The sequence below is a fragment of the Arachis hypogaea genome, chromosome 9 (genome assembly GCF_003086295.3).
Source record: "Arachis hypogaea cultivar Tifrunner chromosome 9, arahy.Tifrunner.gnm2.J5K5, whole genome shotgun sequence".
NCBI lineage: Eukaryota > Viridiplantae > Streptophyta > Magnoliopsida > Fabales > Fabaceae > Arachis > Arachis hypogaea.
Window position 1 is genome coordinate 22,103,428 of NC_092044.1, and position 11,530 is coordinate 22,114,957.

The following is an 11,530-nucleotide window of genomic DNA, read 5'->3' on the forward strand; positions in this document are numbered from 1 at the left end:
ACCATAATCAAATTATTTACCCCAAAAACAGGCACTATTGAGAAGGATTTACAGCTGCGTTTGACACAATCACATCTATATTTTCACACTTATGTAATGTTCAACAGTATATTCAACAACATTCAAACAAATTTTAATAAAGGATAATGCATTCGATGAAAATGAATAGAAAAGGGTGACTTGTGCAATTTTTTTGAATCAAATCCTTTCTCTGTTTATCGTTGGAGACATGGCAAACAATGGCCAAAACTTCAATTCATTTAGCCCTAAGTTTCCCTGCAGCCTCTTCAACATTTTGCTATAGAAACAAGAAAATTGAGTAATGAATATAATTAATTGGAGGCAAAGAGGAAGAGAAAGGGAAAAAGACCTGCTTGCGAGAAGAGATGACGACGGAAGCACCTTCCAAGCCCAGCCTTTCAGCTATGGCGAAGCCGGTTCCAGACGGCAGAGGCAATATGGAGCATTGGGGGGTTCAGCCAGCAGCGGCGGTGGCTCCCCGTCTTCCCTTCTGTTCGCGTTCCCTCACCCTGCAGACCAGATCGGCGGCGACTGAGCTCATCAACGACGGCAGCAACGAAGGAAATTGGCGACAACGAAGACGGCCCGGACAGCGGCAGCGACGCGACGCTTCTCCTCACGACGGCTTCCTCCTCGCGCGGTTCTAACAACAACTCGTGGCCAGACCGAACGGTGGGGGCATAGGGACGGCAACAGCGCGGCCTTCTCTTCCTTCTCCTTCGTTGGCTTGAACCTCTCTCTTCTCTGCGCGATACGACGGCGCGGCGGCAGTGACGCCTGCCGGCGCCGTCCTCACTCTCCCCTCTCCTTTTTCCTGTGAATCCCTCTCCTCTCTATCCTTTCTGTTTCTTGAGTTCGGTGCTGCTGTGTGTGTTTCAAGTTTGATGAGTTTGCTGAGGGCGTTTAGGTTTGGGGAAGGGCTGCGGCTAGAAAATGAGTGAGGGTGGATTAAGGTTTTGAGTAAAAATAGGTCTAGGGTAGTTTTGTAATTTTAAATAAAAGTGGGGATAATATAGTAATTAAGAATAATTTTGACTCCAACAATAATAATGTATAAAAATACTATTTGTTTGGAGTGGGTTGAGAATTTTAATTATGTGTAATAGTGGAGGAATTTTTAAAATTATGCAGGAGAATTTTATAATTTGTCACAAATAAAATATTTTGTGTAAGTTTTTAAAAATTCCCACTAAAAAAATCTCCACTAATTATTAAAAAATTTATAGTGTAAAAATCTGATTATTAATAAAAATTATATATTAATTATTTAGAAGAATATAAAATAATATTTATAATTTTTAAAAATTAATGAATACATATATTATATAAAAAATTTTAATTTTTGAAATAAAATAGAATTATTTTGAAAAAAATATATACACAATTTTTTTACTCTTAAAGTGTTTAACATTTTGAAAAAAATGTTATAAAATATGCTTATATTTTGTGACAAATAATTAATTTATTACAAACAATATTGAATTTTGTGATAAATTAATTTTTTATTACAAAACAACTGGAGTTTTTGAAATAAAAAGTTATTTTATTACAAAACAATTGAAGTTTTTGAAACAAAAAAAATTGTTACAAAATATTTTGAATTTTTGCAACTTATTTTTTTTGTTACAAAATATTACAATATTTTGTAACAAAACACTATATCGTTAGAAAAGCTAACATAATTTGTAACAAAATAAAATAGGCTGTTACAAAATATTATCATGTTTTGTAACAACTTGTAATATTGTTACAAAACATTATTCTTTTGTAATAATAAAAAGTTATTATTAAAAAATATTATTTTTTTGTAACAATTTTAAATTTGATACAAATGTTCTGTTTTCTTGTAGTGCAACAATAAGTAAGTTATTTTTTTCAAATTTTATGATAAATAAATATATTTATTTGGATTTTGTTTATTTATCTTCTAACAAACAATATAATTATTATTTTTCGTTATTATTAGCCAGTATTATGATGTTTAAGTCTGATGAAAAAAAAATTGTTAGTATGAGAAGTATAATAATAAAAGACTGTGTAGGATAATAATAATAAAAAATTATTAATATTTTTTGTTAATAAAAAAATAATACTGTTTAACAAGAATAATGTTTATCGTTATGATTTTGTAATGAAAAATAAATAATATTTAATTATTATTATTATTATTATTATTATTATTATTATAAAATACTGTATAATATTTATAATTAATATTTAATAATAAAAAATAAATAAATATTTTTTTAATATTTTATAATTATTTTTTAAGATAATAATAGTAATAATATTGTTTAGTTATTGTTTTATTATTATAATTATTATTATTATTTTTGAATAATGAATAATAAATATTTATTATTATTTTCGAATAATGAATAATAAATAATTATTTATTTATTATTTTTTAAAAATTTATTATTACTTTTTAAGATAATAATGGTAATAATATCGTTTAGTTACTGTTTTATTTATTTATTTATTATTATTATTATTATTATTATTATTATTAGGTTTATTAGCTATTATAGAACTGTATAATATTTATTATTATGTTGTGATAATAAATGGTAAATAAATATTTATTATTTTTTAATAATTTATTATTATTTAATAAATGGTAAATGAATATTATTTAGTTACCGTTTTGATATTATTATTATTATTATTATTATTATTATTATTATTATTATTATTATTATTATTATTATTATTAATCATCGATATTATTTAGAATTTAATAATTATCAATTTTTTTGCAGGCTAACAGGAATTTGTTGCCTAGAAAACTCGATCTGTCCGATACCTTTAACAAGGTCGTTGCAGCGGCACTCGAGTTTATTGGGTTTCAACACGTTTCGCGAGTAGGCGAAATGAGAGGTCATTCTGACTACTGAGTGCCTTGGTGGAACACTGGTGGTCGGAGACTCACACATTCCATCTTCCGGTCAGTGAAGTCATGGTGACGCTGGAAGATGTGGCCTATATTCTTGGTCTCCCGATTAATGGGGAGGCCGTTACAGGTAGATCAGACAGCAGTCACCAGTTTTTGGTGGAGAACTGCATTGCGTGTTTTGGTCGGGAGCACGGTCCGCAAGATCACGTGTTGGGGAAGGTTAATATTGCATGGGTCTGGTAGTGCAGAGATAGCGAGCCGTGTGATACTCAGAAGTCGGTTGAGCGGTACGTCCGGGCGCATATTTTCTACGTGCTCGGAACAATTGTGTTTACGGATAAGTTGACCACTTCATTAAACTCGAAGTTTCTACTGCTACTTCGGGATTTCCACCGGATATCATCATATAGTTGGGGGCAGCCAGTCTGGCACACCTATACAGATCGTTGTGTCGTGCATAATGATACAAATGTAAAGAGATAGATGGCCCACTGACACTGCTTTTTGTTTGGGCGTGGGAGTGTATGCTGCTCCTGACACTTATACCCCGTGATCAGCTCGGTAATCTTGGTATTCCACTTGCGCGACGATATTGGTTTTTATTGTTATTGTTATTGTTATTATTATTATTATTATTATTATTATTATTATTATTAATGTTATTATTACTATTATTATTATTATTATTATTATTAGTTATTATTATTATTATTGTAATTAATTTTATTATTATTATTAATTTGTTATTCTATTATTATGTTTTTTGTTAGGTGGAGTCATTGGCGCCGACATATAAGATATATACGGAGGCCAAATGCGCATTTTAGGCGAGGACTCAACGACATGGGACTTGACGATGTAAGTTGTAACCAGTAACGACCAATATTTTTATTCAGAAGAATAATTTTTATAATCGGCTTCTTTGTAACTAATGTGCAGTTCATATGGCGGTCGTATACGGGAGTGGGGGTTCCTGATGTCCTCGCCACCCATTTGGTTATCTGCTCTACCCAGTCGACGCTAGTGTCATTTGAGTGCATAGAATGGTACCCAGCAGACCGAGTTAGACGACAGTTCGGGATGCAACAGCTTCTACCAGACCCTGCAGTTTCAGGATCCAGCATATGCCCAGCAGTTTCAGGATCTGGCATACGCCCAACAGTTTTCGGATCCGGCATATGCTCAGCAGTGGCCTGCATATCAACAGCAGACACCATATATACCGGAACCATAACCAACTCAGGCACCATATATACCGGAACTACAGCTGGTGCACGAAATTGTGATCAATACTTTTCACAACTCAAATAATCCCCGGTAGTGAATCCAAAAACTTGGTGTTCAATACCATGGCATAAACACAACTTCGCACAACTAACCAGCAAGTGTACTGGGTCGTCTAAGTAATAAACCTTACGCGAGTAAGGGTCGATCCCACAGAGATTGTTGGTATGAAGCAAGCTATGGTCATCTTGTAAATCTTAGTCAGGCAAACTCAAATGGATATGGTGATAAACGAAATAAACATAAAGATAAAGATAGAGGTACTTATGTAATTCATTGGTAGGAACTTCAGATAAGCGCATGAAGATGCCTTCCCTTCCGTCTCTCTGCTTTCCTACTGTCTTCATCCAATCCTTCTTACTCCTTTCCATGGCAAGCTTATGTAGGGTTTCACCGTTGTCAGTGGCTACCTCCCATCCTCTCAGTGAAAATGTTCCTATGCTCTGTCACAGCATGGCTAATCATCTGTCGGTTCTCGGTCAGGCCGGAATAGAATCCAGCGATTCTTTTGCGTCTGTCACTAACGCCCCGCCTGCTAGGAGTTTGAAGCACGTCACAGTCATTCAATCATTGAATCCTACTCAGAATACCACAGACAAGGTTAGACCTTCCGGATTCTCTTGAATGCCGCCATCAGTTCTAGCCTATACCACAAAGACTCTGATCTCACGGAATGGTTGGCTCGGTTGTCAGGCGAGCACTCGGTTGTCAGGCGATCAACCATGCATCGTGCAATCAGGAATCTAAGAGATATTCACCCAATCGAAGGTAGAACGGAGGTGGTTGTCAGTCACACGTTCATAGGTGAGAATGGTGATGAGTGTCACGGATCATCACATTCATCAAGTTGAAGAACAAGTGATATCTTAGAACAAGAACAAGCGGAATTGAATGGAAGAACAATAGTAATTGCATTAATACTCGAGGTACAGCAGAGCTCCACACCTTAATCTATGGTGTGTAGAAGCTCCACCGTTGAAAATACATAAGAACAAGAGTGATCATTGGTTTCGGCCCCAGAGAGGGAACCAGAAGAACCAAGATCTGATCTAAGAACTAGATATCCAAAGATGAAAATACAATAGTAAAAGGTCCTATATATAGAGAACTAGTAGCCTAGGGTGTGCAGAGATGAGTAAATGACATAAAAATCCACTTCCGGGCCCACTTGGTGTGTGCTTGGGCTGAGCAATGAAGCATTTTCGTGTAGAGACTCTTCTTGGAGTTAAACGCCAGCTTTTATGCCAGTTTGGGCGTTTAACTCCCAATTTGGTGCCAGTTCCGGCGTTTAACGCTGGAATTTCTGAGGGTGACTTTGAACGCCGGTTTGGGCCATCAAATATTGGGCAAAGTATGGACTATCATATATTGCTGGAAAGCCCAGGATGTCTACTTTTCCACGCCATTGAGAGCGCGCCAATTGGGCTTCTGTAGCTCCAGAAAATCCGCTTCGAGTGCAGGGAGGTCAGAATCTAACAGCATCTGCAGTCCTTTTTGGTCTCTGAATCAGATTTTTGCTCAGGTCCCTCAATTTCAGCCAGAAAATACCTGAAATCACAGAAAAACACACAAACTCATAGTAAAGTCCAGAAAAGTGAATTTTAACTAAAAACTAATAAAAATATACTAAAAACTAACTAGATCATACCAAAAACATACTAAAAACAATGCCAAAAAGCGTACAAATTATCCGCTCATCACAACACCAAACTTAAATTGTTGCTTGTCCTCAAGCAACTGAAGATCAAATAAGATAAAAAGAAGAGAATATGCAATGAATTCCAAAAACATCTATGAAGATCAGTATTAATTAGATGAGCGGGGCTTTTAGCTTTTTGCCTCTGAATAGTTTTGGCATCTCACTCTATCCTTTGAAATTCAGAATGATTGGCTTCTTTAGGAACTTAGAATCCAGATAGTGTTATTGATTCTCTTAGTAGAGTATGATGATTCTTGAACAAAGCTACTTATTGAGTCTTGTCTGTGGCCCAAAGCACTCTGTCTTCCAGTATTACCACCGGATACATACATGCCACAGACACATAATTGGGTGAACCTTTTCAGATTGTGACTCAGCTTTGCTAGAGTCCCCAATTAGAGGTGTCCAGGGTTCTTAAGCACACTCTTTTTGCCTTGGATCACAACTTTATTTCTTTTTCTTTCTTTCTCTTTTTTTCGTTTTCTTTTCTTTTTCTCTTTTTTTTTTCGATTTTTTTTTGCTTTTTCTTGCTTCAAGAATCATTGTAATGATTTTTCAGATCCTCAGTAACATGTCTCCTTTTTCATCATTCTTTCAAGAGCCAACATTCATGAACCACAAATTCAAGATACATATGCACTGTTTAAGCATACATTCAGAAAACAAAAATATTGCCACCACATCAAAATAATTAAACTGTTATAAGATTCAAAATTCATGCAATTCTTTTTCTTTTTCAATTAAGCACGTTTTTATTTAAGAGAGGTGATGGATTCATAGGACATTCATAACTTTAAGGCATAGACACTAAGACACTAATGATCACAAGACACAAACATAGACAAACATAAGCACTAAAATTCGAAAAACAGGAATTAAAGAACAAGGAAATTAAAGAACGGGTCCACCTTAGTGATGGCGGCTTGTTCTTCTTCTTGAAGATCCTATGGAGTGCTTGAGCTCCTCAATGTCTTTTCCTTGTCTTTGTTGCTCCTCTCTCATGATTCTTTGATCTTCTCTAATTTCATGGAGGATGATGGAGTGTTCTTGATGCTCCACCCTTAGTTGTCCCATGTTAGAACTCAATTCTCCTAGGGAGGTGTTTAGTTGCTCCCAATAGTTTTGTGGAGGAAAGTGCATCCCTTGAGGTATCTCAGGGATCTCATGATGAGTGGGGTCTCTTGTGTGCTCCATCCTCTTTTTAGTGATGGGCTTGTCCTCATCAATAGGAGTGTCTCCCTCTATGTCAACTCCAACTGAATAACAGAGGTGACAAATGAGATGAGGGAAGGCTAACCTTGCCAAGGTAGAGGACTTGTCCGCCACCTTATAGAGTTCTTGGGCTATAACCTCATGAACTTCTATTCCTTCTCCAATCATGATGCTATGAATCATGATAGCCCGGTCTATGGTAACTTCGGACCGGTTGCTAGTGGGAATGATTGAGCGTTGGATGAACTCCAACCATCCTCTAGCCACGGGCTTGAGGTCATGCCTTCTTAATTGAACCGGCTTCCCTCTTGAATCTCTCTTCCATTGGGCGCCCTCTTCACATATGATTGTGAGGACTTGGTCCAACCTTTGATCAAAGTTGACCCTTCTAGTGTAAGGATGTTCATCTCCTTGCATCATGGGCAAGTTGAACGCTAACCTCACACTTTCCGGACTAAAGTCCAAGTATTTCCCCCGAACCATAGTAAGATAATTCTTTGGATTCGGGTTCACACTTTGATCATGGTTCTTGGTGATCCATGCATTGGCATAGAACTCTTGAACCATCAAGATTCCGACTTGTTGAATGGGGTTGGTAAGAACTTCCCAACCTCTTCTTCGGATCTCATGTTGGATCTCCGGATATTCACCCTTTTTGAGTGAAAAAGGGACCTCAGGGATCACCTTCTTCAAGGCCACAACTTCATAGAAGTGGTCTTGATGCACCCTTGAGATGAATATCTCCATCTCCCATGACTCGGAGGTAGAAGCTTTTGCCTTCCCTTTCCTCTTTCTAGAGGTTTCTCCGGCCTTGGATGCCATAAATGGTTATGGAAAAACAAAAAGCAATGCTTTTACCACACCAAACTTAAAATGTTTGCTCGTCCTCGAGCAAAAGAAAAAAGAAGAGAGTAGAAGAAGAAGAAATGAGGAAGAAGGGAATGGCTTTGTGTTCAGCCAAAGGGGAGGAGTGGTGTGTATGTTGTGTGAAAATGAAGGAGTGAAGGAGGGTTTATATAGGAGAGGCAAAGGGTAGGTTTCGGTCACTTGAGGGTGGGTTTGGGTGGGAAAGTGGTTTGAATTTGAATGGTGAGGTAGGTGGGGTTTTATGAAGGATGGATGTGAGTGGTGAAGAGAAAGATGGGATTTGATAGGTGAAGGGTTTTTGGGGAAGAGGTGTTGAGGTGATTGGTGAATGGGTGAAGAAGAGAGAGAGAGTGGTAGGGCAGGTGGGGATCCTGTGGGGTCCACAGATCCTGAGGTGTCAAGGAAAAGTCATCCCTGCACCAAATGGCAAACAAAATCACGTTTTTAGCCATTTCTAGCGTTAAACGCCGGGCTGGTGCCCATTTCTGGCATTTAACGCTAGCTTCTTGCCCCTTTCTGGCGTTTAACGCCAGTCTGGTGCCCCTTTCTGGCGTTAAACGCCCAGAATGGTGCCAGACTGGGCGTTAAACGCCCAACAGCTAACCTCACTGGCGTTTAAACGCCAGTAGGTGCGTCCTCCAGGGTGTGCTGTTTTTCTTCCTGTTTTTCATTCTGTTTTTCTTCCTGTTTTTCATTGATTTTGTGACTCCTCATGATCATCAACCTACAAAAAAAAGATAAAATAACAAAAGAAAATAGATAAAATAAAACATTGGGTTGCCTCCCAACAAGTGCTTCTTTAATGTCATTAGCTTGACAGAGGACTCTCATGGAGCCTCAGGAATGCTCAGAGCCATGTTGGAACCTCCCAACACCAAACTTAGAGTTTGAATGTGGGGGTTCAACACCAAACTTAGAGTTTGGTTGTGGCCTCCCAACACCAAACTTAGAGTTTGACTGTGGGGGCTCTGTTTGGCTCTGTTTTGAGAGAAGCTCTTCATGCTTCCTCTCCATGGTGACAGAGGGATATCCTTGGGCCTTAAACACCAAGGATTCTTCATTCACTTGAATGATCAACTCTCCTCTATCAACATCAATTACAGCCTTTGCTGTGGCTAGGAAGGGTCTGCCAAGGATGATGGATTCATCCATGCTCTTCCCAGTCTCTAAGACTATGAAATCAGTAGGGATGTAATGGTCTTCAACTTTTACCAAAACATCCTCTACAAGTCCATAGGCTTGTTTTCTTGAGTTGTCTGCCATCTCTAGTGAGATTTTTACAGCTTGCACCTCAAAGATTCCTAACTTCTCCATTACAGAGAGAGGCATGAGGTTTACACTTGACCCTAAGTCACACAAGGCCTTCTTGAAGGTCATGGTGCCTATGGTACAAGGTATTGAAAACTTCCCAGGATCCTGTCTCTTTTGAGGCAGTTTCTGCCTAGACAAGTCATCCAGTTCTTTGGTGAGCAAAGGGGATTCATCCTCCCAAGTCTCATTTCCAAATAACTTGTCATTTAGCTTCATGATTGCTCCAAGGTATTTAGCAACTTGCTCTTCAGTGACATACTCATCCTCTTCAGAGGAAGAATACTCATCAGAGCTCATGAATGGCAGAAGTAAGTCCAATGGAATCTCTATGGTCTCAGTTTGAGCCTCAGATTCCCAAGGTTCCTCATTGGGGAACTCATTGGAGGCCAGTGGACGCCCAGTGAGGCCTTCCTCAGTGGCGTTCACTGCTTCTCCTTCCTCCCAAAATTCGGCCATGTTGATGGCCTTGCGCTCTCCTTTTGGATTTTCTTCTGTATTGCTTGGGAGAGTACTAGGAGGGAGTTCAGTAATTTTCTTGCTCAGCTGACCCACTTGTGCCTCCAAATTTCTAATGGAGGATCTTGTTTCAATCATGAAACTTTGAGTGGTTTTGATCAGATCAGAGACCATGGTTGCTAAGTCAGAGTTATTCTGCTTAGAATTCTCTGTCTGTTGCTGAGAAGATGATGGAAAAGGCTTGCTAATGCTAAACCTGTTTCTTCCACCATTATTGTTGTTGAAACCTTGTTGGGGTCTCTGTTGATCCTTCCATGAAAAATTTGGATGATTTCTCCATGAAGGATTATAGGTGTTTCCATAGGGTTCTCCCATGTAATTCACCTCTTCCATTGAAGGGTTCTCAGGATCATAAGCTTCTTCCTCAGATGAAGCCTCCTTAGTACTGCTTGGTGCATTTTGCATTCCAGACAGACTTTGAGAAATCATATTGACTTGTTGGGTCAATATTTTGTTCTGAGCCAATATGGCATTTAGAGTGTCAATCTCAAGAACTCCTTTCTTCTGACTAGTCCCATTGTTCACAGGATTTCTTTCAGAAGTATACATGAATTGGTTATTTGCAACCATTTCAATCAGTTCTTGAGCTTCAGTAGGCGTCTTCTTCAGATGAAGAGATCCTCCTGCAGAGCTATCCAAAGACATCTTGGATAGTTTAGAGAGACCATCATAGAAAATACCTATGATGCTCCATTCAGAAAGCATATCAGAAGGACACTTTCTGATTAATTGTTTGTATCTTTCCCAAGCTTCATAGAGGGATTCTCCTTCCTTCTGTCTGAAGGTTTGGACTTCCACTCTAAGCTTACTCAATTTTTGAGGTGGAAAGAACTTTGCCAAGAAGGCATTGACTAGCTTTTCCCAAGAGTCCAGGCTTTCTTTAGGTTGAGAGTCCAACCATGTTCTAGCTCTGTCTCTTACAGCAAAAGGGAATAGCATAAGTCTGTAGACCTCAGGGTCAACCCCATTAGTCTTGACAGTATCACAGATTTGCAAGAACTCAGCTAAGAACTGATGAGGATCTTCCAATGGAAGTCCATGGAACTTGCAATTCTGTTGCATTAGAGAAACTAATTGAGGCTTAAGCTCAAAGTTGTTTGCTCCAATGGCAGGGATAGAGATGCTTCTCCCATAGAAATCGGGAGTAGGTGCAGTAAAGTCACCCAGCACCTTCCTTGCATTGTTGGCATTGTTGTTGTTCTCGGCTGCCATATGTTCTTCTTCTTTGAAGAATTCGGTCAGGTCCTCTAAAGAGAGTTGTGCTTTGGCTTCTCTTAGCTTTCTCTTCAAGGTCTTTTCAGGTTCAGGATCAGCCTCAACAAGAATGCCTTTATCTTTGCTCCTGCTCATATGAAAGAGAAGAGAACAAGAAAATGTGGAATTCTCTATGTCACAGTATAGAGATTCCTTAAAGTGTCAGAGGAAAAGAAGAGTAGAAGACAGAAGTAGAAAATTCGAACTTATCAAAGAAGATGGAGTTCGAATTTTGCATTAAGGGATAGTGTTAGTCCATAAATAGAAGGATGTGAAAAGAAGGGAAGTAATTTTCGAAAATTAAGTAAAAGATTTTGAAAACATTTTTGAAAACACTACTTGATTTTCGAAAATGAAAGTGGAAAAGAAATCAAGTGATTTTTGAAAAAGATTTTAAAATTAGAAATCAAAAAGATTTGATTGAAAACTATTTTGAAAAAGATGTGGTTAAGAAAATATGATTAGTTTTA

At 38.1% G+C, this 11,530-nt stretch overlaps 1 non-coding gene across 1 annotated transcript; it reads left to right on the plus strand.

The window, feature by feature from the left end:
- Positions 1 to 10,505: 10,505 nt before the first annotated feature.
- LOC112713938 (small nucleolar RNA R71) lies at positions 10,506 to 10,613 on the plus strand. Its single transcript, XR_003158898.1, has one exon. It is a non-coding gene; the product is annotated as a small nucleolar RNA R71 (small nucleolar RNA).
- The last annotated feature ends 917 nt before the right edge of the window (positions 10,614 to 11,530 follow it).